We start from the raw sequence: 18,665 nt of genomic DNA, 5'->3' as shown, positions 1-18,665 counted from the left end.
TCTATATTCATCACACAAAATATTAAATCATGCACAACCCCGATGACAAGCCAAGCAATTGTTTCATACTTTTCATGTTCTCAATTTTTTTCAATTTTCACGCAATACATGAGTGTGAGCCATGGACATAGCACTATAGGTGGAATAGAATGGTGGTTGTGGAGAAGACAAAAAGGAGAAGATAGTCTCACATCAACTAGGCGTATCAATGGGCTATGGAGATGCCCATCAATAGATATCAATGTGACTGAGTAGGGATTTCCATGCAACGGATGCACTAGAGCTATAAGTGTATGAAAGCTCAACAAAAGAAAATAAGTGGGTGTGCATCCAACTTGCTTGCTCATGAAGACCTTGGGCAATTTGAGGAGGCCCATCATTGGAATATACAAGCCAAGTTCTATAATGTAAAGTTCCCACTAGTTTAAGAAAGTTACAACATAGGAGACTCTCTATCATGAAGATCATGGTGCTACTGTGAAGCACAAGTGTGGAAAAAGGATAGTAACATTGTCCCTTCTCTCTTTTTCTCTCATTTTTTTATTTGGGCCTTCTCTCATTTTGTTCTTTTGGCCTCTTTTCTCCCCTTCTTTTTATTTTTTGTCCGGAGTCTCATCCCGACTTGTGGGGGAATCATAGTCTCCATCATCCTTTCCTCACTGGGACAATGCTCTAATAATGATGATCGTCACACTTCTTTTTACTTACAACTCAAGAATTACAACTCAATACTTAGAACAAAATATGACTCTATGTGAATGCCTCCGACGGTGTACCGGGACATGCAATGAATCAAGAGTGACATGTATGAAGAAGTTATGAATGGTGGCTTTGCCACAAATATGATGTCAACTACATGATCATGCATGGCAATATGACAATGATGAAGCATGTCATAACAAATGGAATGGTGGAAAGTTGCATGGCAATATATCTCGGAATGGCTATGGAAATGCCATAATAGGTAGGTATGGTGGCTGTTTTGAGGAAGGTATATGGTGGGTGTATGATACCGACGAAAGGTGCACGGTAATAGAGAGGCTAGCAAATGTGGAAGGGTGAGGGTGCATATAATCCATGGACTCAACATTAGTCATAAAGAACTCACATACTTATTGCAAAAATCTATTAGTTATCAGACAAAGTACTACGCGCATGCTCCTAGGGGGATAAATTGGTAGGAAAAGACCATCGCTCGTCCCCGACCGCCACTCATAAGGAAGGCAATCAATAAATAAATCATGCTCCGACTTCATCACATAACGGTTCACCATACATGCATGCTACGGGAATCACAAACTTCAACACAAGTATTTCTCAAATTCACAACTACTCAACTAGCATGACTCTAATATCACCATCTCCATATCTCAAAACAATTATCAAGTATCAAACTTCTTGTTGTATTCAATGCACTTATATGAAAATTTTTATTATTCCTAAAAGGAAATTACCGTGCTGTTTTAAAGGACTCTCAATAATATAAGTGAAGCATGAGTGATCAATTATTTATATAAAATAAAACCATCACTGTTCTCTAAAAGATATAAGTGAAGCACTAGAGCAAAAACTATATAGCTCAAAAGATATAAGTGAAGCACATAGAGTATTCTAATAAATTCCGATTCATGTGTGTCTCTCTCAAAAGGTGTGTACAGCAAGGATGATTGTGGTAAACTAAAAAGCAAAGTCTCAAATCATATAAGACGCTCCAAGCAAAACACATATCATGTGGTGAATAAAAATATAGCTCCAAGTAAAGTTACCGATGAACGAAGGTAAAAGAGGGGATGCCTTCCGGGGCATCCCCAAGCTTAGGATTTTTGGTGTCCTTGGATTTACCTTGGGCTTCCTTGGGCATCCTCAAGCTTAGGCTCGTGCCACTCCTTGTTCCATAATCCATCAAATCTTTACCCAAAACTTGAAAACTTCACAACACAAAACTTAACAGAAAATCTCGTGAGCTCCGTTAGCGAAAGAAAACAAAACACCACTTCAAGGTACTGTAATGAACTCATTATTTATTTATATTGGTGTTAAACCTACCGTATTCCAACTTCTCTATGGTTTATAAACTCCATTACTAGCCATAGGTTCATCAAAATAAGCAAACAACACACGAAAAACAGAATCTGTCAAAAACAGAACAGTCTGTAGTAATATGTAACTAATGCAAACTTATGGAACCCCAAAAATTCTAAAATAAATTGCTGGACGTGAGGAATTTATATATTAATCATATGAAAAAATAATTATCTAAATATCACTCTCCAATAAAAAGTGGAAGCAATTCTCGTGAGGGCTAAAGTTTCTGTTTTTTACAGCAAGATCAAAAAGACTTTCCCCAAGTCTTCCCAACGGTTCTACTTTGCACAAACACTAATTAAACACAAAAAGCACAAAAAAAATAGGCTAGTTAAATTATTTATTACTAAACAGGAGCAAAAAGAAAGGAATAAAAATAAAATCGGGTTGCCTCCCAACAAGCGCTATCGTTTAACGCCCCTAGCTAGGCAGGAAAGCAAGGATAGATCTAGGTATTGCCATCTTTGGTAGGCAATCCATAGGTGGATCTCATAATAGAATCATATGGTAATTTAATTTTCTTTCTAGGGAAGTGTTCCATGCCTTTCCTTACCGGAAATTGGAATCTAATATTCCCTTCCTTCATATCAATAATTGCACCAAACGTTCTAAGGAAAGGTCTACCAAGAATAATAGGACATGAATGATTGCAATCTATATCAAGAAAAATGAAATCTACGGGCACATAATTCCTATTTGCAACAATAAGAACATCATTAATTTTTCCCATAGGTTCTTAATAGTGGAATCCGCAAGGTGCAAGTTTAAAGAACAATCATCAAATTCACGGAAACCTAGCAAATTACACAAAGTTTTTGGGATCGTGGAAACACTAGCACCCAAATCACGCAAAGCATAGCATTCACGATCTTTAATTTTAATTTTAATTGTAGGTTTCCACTCATCATAAAGTTTTCTAGGGGATATAAACTTCCAACTCAAGTTTTTCTTCATAAGATTGCATCAAAGCATCAACGATATGTTTAGTAAAAGCTTTATTTTGACTATAAGCATGAGGAGAATTTAGCACGGATTGCAACAAGGAAATAAAATCTATCAAATAGCAATTATCATAATTAAATTCCTTGAAATCCAAGAAAGTGGGTTCGTTGCTATCTAAAGTTTTAATCTCTTCAATCCCACTTTTATCAATTTTTGCATCAAGATCTAAAAACTCCAAATTTTTGGGACGCCTTCTAACTAAAGTTGACTCATCTCTAGTCCCATCATTATCAAGATTCATATTGCAAAACAAGGATTTAATAGGGGACACATCAATCACTTTTAGATCTGCATCCTTATTATCATGAAAACTAGAAGAACACACTTTTATGAAGCAATCCTTTTTAGCACGCATCCTAGCGGTTCTTTCTTTGCACTCATCAATGGAAATTCTAATGGCTTTGAGAGACTCATTGATATAATGCTTAGGTGGAATGGATCTAAGTTTCAAAGAATCAACATCAAGGGAAATTCTATCCACGTTCCTAGCCAACTCATCAATCTTAAGCAATTTTTCTTCAATAAAAGCATTGAAACTCTTTTGCGAACTAATAAATTCTTTAATACTAGAATAAAAATCAGAGGGCATATTATTATAATTTCCATAAGAATTGTTGTAGGAATTACTAGGAAATGGCCTAGAATTAAAATTACCTCTATACGCGTTGTTACCAAAATTGTTCCTACCAACAAAATTCACATCCATAGATTCATTATTACTAGTTGACCCATTGCGCCAAATGGCGCAGAGACCCGCTAAAGACATGTTGTCGATGAAAAGAGTTTCATGCTGCAAGAATCTTGAACTGAACCATAGTTTGGGAAAAGGGAAATCTTGCATAATATGAACATGTTTAATCTGAAAAAATGGCCACTATGATGAGGTAGTAAAGTTGGCGCCTTTGTAAATTTTTAGCAAGTTCGAAATGATGGTTATCATGATGAAAATTTTGTGCATGCATATATTTTTTGGGATGATGGGAGAGTAAAGTTGGCTTGGCTGCATTTTTTCAGCAAGTTTGAAAACATGCAGTATGATGAGAAAGCAAAGTTGGCTTGGTTGTTTTTTTAGCAAGTTTGAAAACATGGTTATCATGATGAAAAAGTTGGGCATGCATATATTTCTTGGAAAGAAAAGAGGTGAAAAGATAAGAAACCTAAGGGAAGAAGATATAATATAGTCGGTTTATCTTAAAATAGTTGATTTATTTTAATAGCATAGAGTGAAAGCCGAAATAAAAAAATATTCGTTGGTATGAAAAATGAAGATAGAAGTGTTTTGAAATGTTGTCTCTCTTGATAAAAATCGGCTATACCAATTACTGAGGCATATATGAATATAATTGGTTTATTTTAATATACTTGGTTTACTTTAATAGCATAGAGTCAGAGTTGAAACAAAAAAACAGCCATTGCTATGAAAATTAAATTAGAAGTGTTTTGAAAAGGTTGTGTCTCTCAATAAAAAACGGTTGTACCAATTAGTGAGGCATATGCATGTATTATGTGGACTAAAAGTTATGTGCATGTTTCTCCTAAAAAAAGAGCTATGTGTCTGTTTTCTTTTAGAAGCACATCTAATATTATTTACAGAGTATTTAAGGTTTACTGGGCTGGCCTGCTTGTTGTTTGGCCCACGGGCAATTTTTCTGCCTGGCCCACTCACCGTAGAATATCAAGTGGCAGGCATCGGTCCCCTGCTATTCCTCTTCATCGGCATCTCTGTCTGGTGGTCGAACCCTTCCTTGAGAGACGAACCCTAGCGTTTGCGTGCTCGTGAGATTTCTTCCCCTTTTTGACTGGCTGGGGCTTATTTGAAACATGGATCTGGTCCGCATTCATTTGGATTTGGCAACTCCTTTCGTTTTCAGCTGACTCCTACTCCATTGCTATCTTTTTTCAGCATGATGTTTTCTGCCTGTTTCCACATAGTTTGTGCCGATTGAAAATCTTTGCTATTTTGGTTTGAAGGCATGAGGGGAGACCGCATCAACAATCTTGTGAACATTAGCTCTGATGAGAGCGCGGACAGCAGCTCTGATGAAGCTGTGGACACGAGCTTTGATGAACTCGCGTACACCAGCTTTGATGAAGGTGTGGACATGAGCTCTGATGAACGGGCGTATAGCAGCTCTGATGATGGCGTGGACACAAGCTCTGATGAAGGTATTTTTAGTAATGGTAAACATCAGACATTTAACCTAATGAAATGTTGTCATGATTTGTACTTTAGTCATTTGTGCTTATGGGCTATTTGTTTGTTGAATTATTGAGGCATGTGCTACCGTATGAAGAAAAAGAAGCTTCAGAAGACATGCAAGGATGTGTGTGACTGCCCTAGAGAGTACTCAGTTGGTAAGGACTAATGCTAGATAATCCAGAGTGTTTCTTTCTGTAGATAGGAAATTAATTATTTTACTTTTATTGTTAGGATATGATCCTAATTCTGAAGCCGACTGGATGTATTCAAAGAAATTTAGGATGTCAAAGTGTGCTCGAAAGCGTCTTAGCTGCTATGTTCGTTCTGTTAAGCCTGCTATTAGGCACTATGTGTGTGAGATGAACACGACTTTTACCAAAGCTGGGCAGAGAATGGTGAGAAGCGAATTTATTTGCCTATATGTGTATTTTGCCTACTGTCGGCGTTCTGGGAACGGGGGTCCCCAGACTTGCCTGCCTGCGGCCTGCAGCGTGGCTCGAGGAGGGGCCCAACACGGCCCATCTTCATCAACACAGACCCAAGGCCCTCGCGAGGGGTCAAGCCTCGCGGGGCGGACGGCACGGAGCTTCCTCAGGCACGGCCTCATCAGGCTGGCTCGCGAGGAGGCGGAGAGATCAAGGCGGGGTACCTCACGAGGTGCCCGTGACGCAAGCCATGACGACCAAGGGTGCCAGGCGGGCGCCAGCCCGCGCAGTGTCCTCCTTTCCTCTTTGGTGCAAAGGGAGCAAGCACAGGTGAGAGCATGAAGCAAAGGCACTCGTTTCGGTGCAACGAGACCAAGACCAGTCCAACGGCATGGAGGAAGTCATTGTGGAGCCCAAGCCAGCGTCACCACCAGAGCCTTTGGCAGGCGAGGACCAACTTTAGTCAGGATAAGTGTACCAGATGTTCCCCTTCAAAATGGCCAATTGTTGGCGCCCTTCCCGCTCAATATTTGGGAAGAGGCCCAGGGCCTTTGCCTATAAATAGGACTAGCCACCCACAGGGTAGAGGGATCGAAATGGGAGAGAGAATCGAGAAGAGAGAGAGAGAGAAGGGTGACTGAACTCCTCCTAGCAGTTCATCCCCTCAGCCAAGAACAGACCCTCGCGAGGCTGTTCTTCCTTGTATTGCTCATCATCATCAGCCCAAGAGGCAATCCACCACACCACACACTGGAGTAGGGTATTACACCACAACGGTGGCCCGAACCAGTATAAACCCTGTGTCTCTCATGCTGTTCTTTCCATAGCTTAGATCTTAGCGAGGCGGAGGGGTGCAGGTAGGTAGAAGGCGAAATCTCTGCGCGCACCCCAGTGTTCAAACCTCAAGGGTCTGCCGGAACCCGAAATCCGACATTTGGCGCTCCAGGTTGGGGTGCGCCGGAATTCGTCTTCCACCACCCCGTTCTCCTCCGACCATCGCGTCCATGTCTGACGCTCGTCAGGCCCGCGCCGAGCGCCAGGCCGCTCTCGCTTCCCGCGTCGCCCAGACGGCTCCTGTCGGCGGGCGTCCTCGCCGTTCCCCGTCACCTGCCGTCAACGCCGCCACCGGCCCGGCGGGGAACGAGCAAAAAGCGTCGTCTCAGCATCCGTCCGTGCGGCAAGACGGCCGCACCGCTACTCCCTCGCTCACCCCAGCTGGTTCTTCGTCCCGCGCGCTCCGCGCACCCATGGAGGCTCGAGCTGCGCTCATCGCAGCAAACGAGCTCCTGCGCTACCGTCCTGTCGACGACATCTACGAAGAATGGCTCGACCGTGTCGCCGAGCTCGTCCGCGCCGCAGGGGGCTCTCCTGCGCCGTCCGTTCCGCTGCACCGCACCCCGCCCCGCGCGGGTGACGAAGCTCCGGGGGCGCCCCAGCCGCCTCCTCCTCAAGAAGGCGCCATGGCTCCAAGGCGCGTGGCCCCTGGGCGGAACCCGCTCCGTCAGGTGCCAGCGCGGCAAGAGCAGAGCTGCCAAGAAGTCCCTCTCCCGCAAGAAGCTACCCGGGCGCTCCCTGCTCCAGCACGTCGCGACCATGCTCCTGCTCCCGCACGTCAAGACCCCGCGCTGCTCCCAGCTGCCCCGCGTGGGGACATGCAAGACCAAGCTCTCCGTCACCCAAGGCCTCCCGTGGCCATGGCAGGCTGCCGTGCCTTCACCACCGAGCTACGCAGCGTCGCGTGGCCCGGCAAGTTCAAGCCAGACCTGCCTCCTCGTTACGACGGCACGACCGACCCTGCGGAGTTCCTCCAGCTCTATGAGCTGGGCATCGAAGCTGCCAACAGAGGCGAGAAGGTCATGGCGAACTGGTTTCCCATGGCGCTCAAGGACGGGGCTCGCACCTGGCTCCTGAACCTGGCTCCAGGCACGATTTCCTCCTGGGACGAGATGCGCACCCGCTTCATCGCCAACTTCCAAGGTACTCGCGACCGGCCACCCGCCGTGAGCGACATGCGCCGCATCAAGCAACAACCCGGAGCGACCCTGCAGAAGTACATCCAGCGCTTCAACAACGCACGCCTCAAGATTCCCAAGGTGACCGAGGAGGCCATCATCTCAGCCTTCTCCGACGGCGTGCGTGATGTCAAGATGAAGGAGGAGCTGGCGATACATGAAGACCTGTGCACTTCCTTGGAGTTGTTCAACTTGGCAACCAAGTGCGCCAGGGCTGAGGAAGGGCGTTTCTCCCTCCTCGAGCTGCCTGCAGCAGACCCAGAAGAGAAGAAGCCCAAGGCCAAGGATGTGAAGCGCAAGGGGGCTTCCATGCTCGCGGCAGAACCAGACACCAAGAGGGGCAGAGATCAGCCTGAATCTTCCAAGGGCAGTCGGTACTGTGTGTACCACGACCTCCACACCCACAACACCAACGAATGTCAAGAGCTCCGAGCCGTGCGAGAAGGAAGGATCGACCGTCGCCCCGACCACGGTGACCGAGGCTACGGTCGAGGAGGAGAAAGGAACGCAGGATGCTGGGAAGACCGCTGCCCGCGCCAAGGGTGGCGTGATCGACCTCGCGAGGATCGCTGGCAAGACCCGCCTCATGAGGGAGACTGGAGGGATCAGCCTCGCGAGGATCGCCCGCAAGGCAACGCAGGCCTCCCTCCGCTGCCGCCGCAGCCAAGGAGAAACGAGGACCGCCATCAGGACGAGGGGGCTGGGGGCTTCCAGGAGCCGTGCGCGATCGCCTGCATCCTGGGCGGGGCTCAAGCCCCAGCCTCTCAGCGCATCTTCAAGCAGTTCGCCCGCGAAGTGAATGCAGTCCTCCCCAAGCTCGAAGCCACGCGCCCTCTCAGGTGGTCGGCGTGCGCCATCACGTTCAGCTCAGCAGATCAGCTCAAGTGTGCGGCCACAGCCGGAGTCCTCCCGATGCTTTGTTCCCCAATCATCAGCAATGTGGTGGTCACCAGGACCCTCATCGATGGCAGGGCAGGACTCAACGTCCTGTCCGTGGAAACATTCAACAATCTCCAAGTGCCCTACAGCCAGCTTCAGCCAACCAAGCCTTTCTCCGGAGTCACCGATGGCTCCACGGTCCCGATTGGGCAGGTCCGCCTCCCTGTCACCTTCGGGGCACGCGACAACTACCGCACCGAGCTCATCGACTTCGACGTCGCTCACATTCGCCTGCCGTACAACGCCATCCTTGGGTACCCAGCGCTGGCCAAGTTCATGGCCGTAACTCACCACGGCTACAACGTCCTCAAGATTCCAGGAAGTGGCGGAGTCATCACGGTGCCCTGTGAAGAGAAGGACGCGGTGTGTTCCCTGGAGCGAGCCTTTCAGGCCGCACTGGAAGACCCGGATCGCGGAAGCAGGAGGCTTCCCGAGACCGCCCCCAAGAAGAAGAAGACATCGTCTGGCCCAGCCCCTCAGGGCCCGCGCCTGCCCAGGGGGAACCTCCTTCCATCGCATGGGAAAGCGCGCCCGGCGCCCTCCTCAGGCAGGGCTGGGGGGCTCTCTCCTGGAGGGCCACCGACCTGGCTAAGGTCACGAGGGAGGCGCTTGGGCACCACATGGAGGCGTGTTTCGAAGCACGTTTCCCTCAAGAAGGAGTAATGCAAGGAGGGCCAGACCCTCAGGAGTTCGTCAGCAAGGCCATTCAGGAGCTACAGGAGTCAAGAGTCATGAAAGGCGGCCGCCGCCTACCAGCTGTGGCTCCCCATCCAGGCGAGGATGGTGGGCTGCGCGTCTGCATCGACATACCAGGGCTCAATCGAGTCGCCTCTCTGGAGCGCCTCTGGCCCTCGCGAGTGGGGCGCTGCGAACGTCCACCCCACAGCTACGTTCGCATGCCTTACGGCTTGCCGAACGTGGCTGCCGCGTACCAGCGCCTCATGAGGGGCATCATGGAGGCTCAAGAGGCCAGGCGTTCCGCAGCCCTGGCGGAGATGGAGATGGTCCGCGAGGAGCCACCAGCGCCTCCGAAGCCTCCCGAGGCCCCTGGGCCTGGGGGCTCGTGAGGATCGGCTTCCGCAGCCCACCGAGTCTGCTACACCAACACTCCTTCGTCCTCAACATCATCAGGTGACATCTTTCAAGTTTCATTTCCAGCTGGGAGTGCCCCCCAGGGCTGCATTATTCCCAGGCCGCGTGGGTCCGTCCCTGCGGCATGTATCCCTTTTATTTCATGTTGTTAGCTTACTTTGTTGGGGGCGCCCCACGGGCTGCATCATCCCCAAGTCGCTCGGGCCTGACCCAGTGATGTCCGCCTTCCCAGCATCTATTTGAATGAATCCACTCCTTCGCGGCTAATGTGTTTGACCTAGTTGCCCGCTCAACTGACGCCAACTGACGGGGCTGCTCCCAAACAGCACGACGCTGGCGCATGGGTCTGTCCCTGCAACGCCGACAAACCTGAATGGCTGAGCTCTGGCCGCGGCAGCCCCGCATGGCGCCACCTCGTCAAGCCTTCAGTGCCTCATCCCCCCTCAAAAGCAACCAACGGCCGACTGTGAAGATTATTTTGGAAAAGGCCCAGAGCCTGTGAAGAAGGCGAATGCCTGTGAAGATTATCCTTTTTGGAAAAGGCCCAGAGCCTGTGAAGAAGGCGAATGCCTGTGAAGCTGTCGCATTTTGGAAAAGGCCCAGAGCCTGTGAAGAAGGCGAATGCCTGTGAAGCTGTCGCGTTTTGGAAAGGGCCCGGAGCCCGTGAAGAGGGCAAATGCCCGTGAAGCCTGCTTCCCCCAAGAAAGGCCCGGAGCCTGTGAAGAAGGCCAACGCCTGTGAAGCTCGCCGCCCGTGACACTCTCACGTAATACTGAGTTGGGGCTGTACACGCCCCGGAGTCTCAGGAGCGCCGGCCTTAGGCCCTGGGGCTCCCTCCCACGCCCAGTGGCAGCACTTAGCTCCGCGTTGGTGAGAAGACGTCGAAGACTAGATTAGGTGTCGGACGCGGCTTTTTCATTTGCTTTCCGCAGTTGGCTTGTTCATTCTCATTTGAAGTTTTGTTGAAGTTGTTGCCGTCTTTGGCTTGTGGTTCTTCGACTTTTCACTCTCCTGCCTTGATTTCTCTTATGCAAGTCCTCGCGAGGGGGGCAGCCGAGCGCCCTCACGAGTGTTCCTGTCCTAGTCGTTCAAAGGTTTCGCGACCTGGGTCCATTACAGGAGCACCCCTCCAGTCCGTGCCCCACGGGCACCGCGACACGAACACATGGCCTGGGTCGGTCGCCCCCCACGGCTGGGGCCGGGAACTATCCACGCGCGGGCACGTAGCCGGAAGGCACGATAACGGAAGCAAAGCGATGATTAACAGCAATAACCCAAACACGCCCCCGCGGGGCTCCACGCTACTGTCTTTTTACTCAGGAAAAAGGAAAAGAAAGAACAAATAAGGCACAACTCGCCTCACACTGGCCTGTAGGGAAGACTCGAGCTGCCTCCGGGGCTCAGGAAGACTCCCTCTCGCGCTTCACCGAGGCGCGACGGTGGGCAGACACGCTACCACCTCCCAAGCAGGTATGACGGCATGGAGGCTGACCGTGGACACCGCTAGAAGAGTCGCCGCCTGAAGAAGAACCGGTGAAGCTTGGGGAACCCTGAGCGCCGCCAATCACGCGAGCTCTGTCCTCTCCATCATCGCCGGGGCTGGGTTCCCGGCCGCGGTCGTCGTCCTCAGGGCAGCACCCTACGCGGTGACCATCTTCCCCAAACACCCTCACGTAGAGGGTGGCATCACCGTCAAACTTGAAGTGCAGGGTGCACTGACGGCTCAGGCCACGCGCGCGGGCAAACGTCTGCCAACCGCGGGTCAAGGCCAGGCTCCCGGCTGCAGAGACCTCCAGTGAAGCCCATGAGGCCCAGCTGCAGCAGCCGTCTGCCTGAAGCCAGAGGCCACCCGGGGCGCCGGCCGGGAGCTCGCCGAGGAGGAAGCAAGGAAGTTGAAGCCGGGTGCTAGCCGGCTCCGCCGACCACACAACGAACTCCGGCAGCACCTCTGCAGTGTGAAAGCGCGGCCTAGGGGAACGCGCGACCGAAGCGCGCCCCCCGGCCGCAGTAGTCCGCCCGTCACCGTGCTGGAAATCGTCTCCACGGCCGCGGGGAGCTGCCGTGGTGGCCACAGGATGTTTGCGGGGGCGCCCTCGGCCGCGCTTGGGCGGGGGAGAGGCAGGCTCAACCTGGCGAGCCTTCCCCTTCTCTGCGGCCGAGAACCTCCTCGACGGGGCCATGAAGAAGAAGGAGAAGCAAGGGGGGATGAACTGGAAGGGCGCGCGCCGATCTGTACTTATAGCCGGCGAGGGCCAACCGTCGGCCCCCACGATCGCAGGTAATCATGACCCGCTTTGCATGCAGGGACTTGTCCAATCCGTGCAGTTGCCGAGGCACCGTGGGGAAGTGGAGATGCCCACGTCCAATCAACCGCCACACGGCGCCCAAGGCCGCAGGCTGTTAGGGCCCGCGGTGCTTCGCTCTTGCCCTTTCGCCTCCCTGCACGGCCAAGTCCGGGCGTGCCTTGAGCCCAGGGGCTACTGTCGGCGTTCTGGGAACGGGGGTCCCCAGACTTGCCTGCCTGCGGCATGGCTCGAGGAGGGGCCCAGCATGGCCCATCTTCATCAACACAGACCCAAGACCCTCGCGAGGGGTCAAGCCTCGTGGGGCGGACGACACGGAGCTTCCTCAGGCACGACCCCATCAGGCTGGCTCGCGAGGAGGCGGAGAGATCAAGGCGGAGTACCTCACGAGGTGCCCGTGACGCAAGCCATGACGACCAAGGGTGCCACGCGGGTGCCAGGCGGGCGCCAGCCCGCGCAGTGTCCTCCTTTCCTCTTTGGTGCAAAGGGAGCAAGCGCAGGCGAGAGCATCAAGCAAAGGCACCCGTTTCGGTGCAACGAGACCAAGACCAGTCCAACGGCAGGGAGGAAGTCATTATGGAGCCCAAGCCAGCGTCACCACCCGAGCCTTTGGCAGGCGAGGACCAACTTTAGTCAGGATAAGTGTACCAGATGTTCCCCTTCAAAATGGCCAATTGTTGGCGCCCTTCCCGCTCAATATTTGGGAAGAGGCCCAGGGCCTTTGCCTATAAATAGGACTAGCCACCCACAGGGTAGAGGGATCGAAATGGGAGAGAGAATCGAGAAGAGAGAGAGAGAGAAGGGTGACTGAACTCCTCCTAGCAGTTCATCCCCTCAGCCAAGAACAGACCCTCGCGAGGCTGTTCTTCCTTGTATTGCTCATCATCATCAGCCCAAGAGGCAATCCACCACACCACACACTGGAGTAGGGTATTACACCACAACGGTGGCCCGAACCAGTATAAACCCTGTGTCTCTCATGCTGTTCTTTCCATAGCTTAGATCTTAGCGAGGCGGAGGGGTGCAGGTAGGTAGAAGGCGAAATCTCCGCGCGCACCCCAGTGTTCAAACCTCAAGGGTCTGCCGGAACCCGAAATCCGACACCTACTCTATCAATCATAGTGTATAACTATAAGTCTGTAGAATGCTTGTAGTACTTCTCTAATTTGTTCACTGAGAAGCACCTCATGAAGTTTCTCTCCAGTCCGGTTGATCGAATGCGGATTAAGCTTTCATTGGGCGTTGTTTAACCTATGTTCGACTGATGAAAGGGGTTGACAAGAGGGCTGCTATAACACATAACTAGAGCCGCTTCGTGGAAAGAGCGAAGCTGAAAGAACGGGAAATCTGTGTCTTTTCTCTCCGACATTGCAAGGGGATGCCAGTGTTCACTGTGCACAAAATCTGAAGAGGTTGGTGTATGAAACATAATTTTATTTCTGAAAGAAATATTTAGTTTATTTCCTGGTCTAAGTAAGTATGGGTTTTTGTAGGTTTCTATGATGCAGTTTGGAAGTAGGAAGATGGGAAGGTGTTCTGCAAGGACATGTAGGTATGTTCTCTAGTATGATGGTATGCCTATGTTTAGTAATGTTCAGTCATTTGATAGACTATGGTCGGGTTTGTTGGGCCAAGGGAGCCAGGATGCTTTTCTTTTGGCAATAATGTATCCTCTATGCTATCTATGTAATGCAATGATGATGAAGACTCAAACTATTAGTGAGCTATATGCTTTTGCCTAACATTGTAATTCCATTTGCCTGAAGTAATTAAGCGTACGCACATAGATATAGCATAGTCAGTACATGGGATTTCATAAGATAGGATTAAAGTTTCGGCTGCATGAAAAATACTCCGCACGAAGGATAATAAGTTTTGGTAATGCCTTTGAGCTAGCTTTCAAAAGTATCCTGGTCGACGTTGTTGCTTGGGTTTACAGCTCATTGCCATGGTCGAACAACGCTCTTTTTGCACTTCTTTTTGCAGCCACCCTGCACACAGTGCTTTGTTGGTTGGTCAAAGAGGAAGATAGTTGATTTAGTAGTTTTTTCTTGTGAGTGTTTTACCTAGTGGTTCCGTTGCCTGCGATTTCTGGGTCCAGCTTGCTGGTGGCAGGAAAGAGGTTAGAGATCACTTCAGCTGGCGGTATGTTCGTTGCACTGCCATTGAACTGTGGTTCTGCTTCAGGTGTTGGAACCAATTCATCATCGGGTTCCTGAAACTTGTTATGCGATATAAATGGTCTATTTTTTGTATGTGTAAAACTGGTACACAAACTAAGACAAAAGTATATCTAATATACCTCAAGAAGCGATGTATTTGGACTATCGTCATCGGATGAAAGCAGCAATGTTAATGGTCGCACCCTATCTCTTTCCATGGCTTCGACTTGTTTTTTAAGCTGCATAGTAGATTGCTCAAAACCCCATGACTAGGATGTTGCTTGTAGAAGTTCTCTTCTGCATTTCTTTAGGGGTTGTAGGTTTGCATCATCAAATACTACTATGTTGTTTTCTTGTAGATAGCTTATTGCAGCTACATTAGTTGATTCAGCATCTTCGAGGGATGTAGTTTTGAAATCCCATAATTTTTTTGGTTATGTGGCTGCCCAGCCTCTATGAGGTGGTAAATTGATTGAAAGAGAGGCAATTAGGCCATGCTCTCCCATGTCAAGTATGTCATGGTCAGTTATTTGCAGCTTAAGAGTGTTCGTGGCTTGTTGAAGAATGTAACGTTTGCTTATGATGACATGGGTTGGCGACATCTGCAAGTTGTAAATCAGGCATGCATCACGCAAATGGACAAAGATGTCATTGCATAAATGCTTTAATCGACTATATAAACAGGAAGTAAATAACCCAATTGTCTTGAGGCACGTATCTGTGGAAGGCCCCTGACCATGAGTTCTTCGTCCAATGGAGAATCCGGATTCTCGCCCACCATATCCTTGCACTGGATGCGTGGTTTATAGAGTTGGAAGATAGAGGCGGCTCGGGGGGTGGTAGATCGAACTGGAAATGGATGCGGCTGATAGAAACCCTAGAATCTGTGAGTTGGAGCCAGTGTGCTTGTTGTATATGGACTGTTGTGGGCTTGGCAAGTGTTTTCAGTGCGGCCTGATATGGACACCAGGCCCAAGGCTTTATTCATTTTTTAGCGCATGTATTTTAGAATATGAGCCCACTCTCACAGCCGTGCGATCGGATTTTCACAGGCAGATAGAAACGAGCTATTTTGCACTGCATTAGCGAATTTAGTTTTGCTATCTATAGAAACAAGAATTGTATACGCAATAGGAATCCTGTAGTATATTGATGGCCTTGGCTATGCCAGTTATAGAGACATAAATGGCACTAAAAATTAAATAAAAAGTCACACAGACATAAACGGTACAAGCAACAGAGTCTTAACAGGGCCATCATTACTTCTTACACAGTCTTCGCAAGTCTTACACAAAGAGAGAAATATAATTATACATTACGGTTAATCTATGCGGTTAAACAAAAGGATCAAAATAGACTACAATTCTAAAAGGTCTGGTTTAGGATCCATTCTTGTAGAAGAGAACTCTAGAAACCTCTCCTGATGCTTTTTAGTTGCTTTTTTGATTTGAGCACCCTGCACTTGAGTCTTTCTGCTATCTTCTCAATGTTGTTAAGAGGTTCGTTCATAAGCTGATCCATGGGTTCTTTAACAGGTGATCTGTTGAGCGCTGTCACATTGCATATATGATCAGATAATCCATGCATGTATCTTGTAAGAACGAACTAGCCCATAGCATTTTTCTTGTTCTTATACCTAGCCATCATTAATTTGTTCTTGATGGATTTGTTCTTCGCCTTTGTTTTTTGCTTGTTATACCTCGCCACTGCTAGCTCATGCTTTAGAGACTGATTTTCCTCATCCAGTTTCTTCATGTTGCTATAATTGTAGTCTCTTAGTTTAGTCTTAACCATGCATTTTATGTATCCAATTGCCTCCATGACAGCTGTGTCCTCTGACATTGCATGATCGATACATTGTACCCCGGGAATAGCCATACGACTGCCATGATCTTCAACATATGATGTGGGCATATGGAAAAAAACAGTGACACATACTCTACCGCCGTCACATGCTTTGCTTCGATATTTAGCTGCTGGAAGTTCTAAAGTCTGTAAAAGAACATCCAACATCATCCTGTAAGGGATTTTGATCATCGGTGGTATGGCCTATGATTTTAAACGGATGTCATTAGGCGCGAGGGCATGAATCATATTTCGGCAGGTAAAAGCTTTTAGAAGGGAAAGTGTGCTTTGAATAACCCAAGCAGAACCAACACCATATTAGTTTTTGCCATGGTAACAGCTGAATGAAGATAACTAATTTATCCTGAACAACTTTATGCACAAGAGCATAAGCTATGCATCGACGGTGTAGACCACAACATTCACTACTTGGTAGGTTCTAATTATCACAAGCATGAACTAATGACTATCACAAGTGTGAATTGAATCCTGAATGCAATGTATAAACAGGAGTATTGCGCCTGTAAAACAAAAAGACACACATCCAACACTGAAATAATGCAGGAAGTGGTGTCAACACAGGCGTATCTTTTAGCCTGCTTAAAACTTCATGACATTAAGAAATAGTTTTCATAATAAGCCCATGAAGCTTAAACTATGAATCTTGTTGAGAAGAAATAGGCATAGAAAAAGTATCCACAACAGATGACTAAAGTATCAGTTGTTTTCTACTATATAACCACCAACCTCACAGCGGGGCTGCGAATTCTCATACTGAGTGTTGGCCTCTTCCATGCCTGCCATCTCCTCCTGCATCAAAAATTGGAACAACTTCAGTGCATACCAAGTAAAATCATTCTGGTCAAAGGAATGATTTTTTATTTTTCTGAAAGGAAGCCACCTCAAGCAGCTGGCCTTCAGATTGGTTATTGTTGGAGTATTCTCCGGAGAAAACCTGGAATGCATCTCCTCTGCATCCAGCGGCATCTCCTGTGAAATCAGGTAGATAGATTAAGCGCCGACCACATCTGCAAGCTTAATCAGAAAGAGGGCACATAGATCTGTGGCTACATCACTGAATCATAAGGGTAGTTACCTGTGGTCCTACTGAGGAGTTCTCCGGGCATCCAGATGCTGAAACACATGGAGAAACAGCGGTTAGTAATATTGACTGTGCTCGCGCCGGTGTGGTCATTGTTTGGGAGCGAGGCACTGAACGTGCGGGAGAGAACTCTCTGCCGATCTAGGGTTTCATCTGGCTGCCTTCATAGCAATATATGATATGTCTATATGGGCCTTTTGGCTGGGCTATTGTCTCTGGGCCCATACACCACAACTTTCAAGGGCCTACATAGTAGTAGTTGGAAAGGAAAAATGCAAATAGAAAGGTACACAGAGGGCCACTGTAATTGTTGATCGCAAGTAATAGAAAAGAGAAGTAGGTAATATAGGTCTTAAACCGGTGTTACAGTTTGAAAATAAAAATACACTGGTGGCATAATAAGGTTGCTTGCTAATAAGACATTTGTAATAGGTCGTTGAATTTTTCGATCTTCTCCCCTATTTGATGTATAGCAGTTTGCTCAGAGAGCAGAATACATCAACTTTTGTAGGCTTCATCATAGCAATATTCCTGTGAGAAATGAAGAAATAAGTTAACTGTTATATCATAGGACCTTGTCAGTATGTGTACATAAACCGACTCACACATATAGCATATCTTAGTTTTCCAGCATAGTTGGAGATCGAACCGTTATCTTTGCCTGCGGCGTGTACAGCGGCATGCAATGATGTCCTGTATGCATATAGTCTGGTTCGCATCCACGTGACGTTATGTAGATGGTAATATAATATGGGATATCAATCACACTGTCAACCCAGCCAAAACAGTCATATCTAAGTGTATTTATGAAGCCCTGTCCAGGCAAACCATTCTTTTCAACCAAGACAAACGGGCTCAATAGCTGGCTTGCTATTTCGTGTCGGAGGATTCCAGCCGGAAGTTCACTTATACTCACACGAATAAATCGGGTAAGTGAAATTTGTTGGCCACCATAAGAAGAACACCAAGGAATAGCCTTGAAGATGTGGCCGCCTAGCTCAATGTGTCCCCTTGCCAGAACAGTTGATCTGAATGCTGCAAATGTAGCATACTGAACATCCCCTTGATAGTATACAAGGAAAGCAACAAAGCTAATTGGCTTCACCATGACGTATCTTGACGCTGGTATATACTGAATGACCGCAGAAAATATTTCCTTTGTGTCTATGGGTTCAACACCATCTTCTCGTTTGAGGATTATAGAATGTGATAGCTCTTGGAATCTATCGGGGTCGACCTCCGTGTCTTGAAGAAAACAGTGTGGGGCAGTACCATCGACGGTGATGTCCCGAGCATTTGGCACAGGTGGTAATGGCTCAATGGGCCTCATTATCTTGCTGAAAGGGTTGTTAAGCACACTAATAAGCACAGTGAACATGTCCAGGTGGATCCCTATTGCTGTGTTTGCTCGATCCCTAAACCTACGTCTGATCTTGATATTCATCCGCAATGGCACATTTTCTGGCGCGTCTGTCCAATAGATGCACCGGAACGCGAG

The 18,665-nt window shown here is 48.3% G+C and overlaps 1 pseudogene; it reads right to left on the bottom strand.

Moving 5' to 3' along the window:
• Positions 1-15,627: 15,627 nt before the first annotated feature.
• On the bottom strand, positions 15,628-18,611 carry LOC147979739 (uncharacterized; annotated as a pseudogene).
• Positions 18,612-18,665: the final 54 nt, after the last annotated feature.

Source organism: Triticum urartu, chromosome 3A (assembly GCF_056163025.1).
Source record: "Triticum urartu cultivar PI428250 chromosome 3A, HENAU_Tu73, whole genome shotgun sequence".
In the NCBI taxonomy this organism is placed as follows: Eukaryota; Viridiplantae; Streptophyta; class Magnoliopsida; order Poales; family Poaceae; genus Triticum; species Triticum urartu.
The sequence above is the reverse complement of the archived record's forward strand: the minus strand, read 5'-3'. Positions and strand labels throughout refer to the sequence as shown.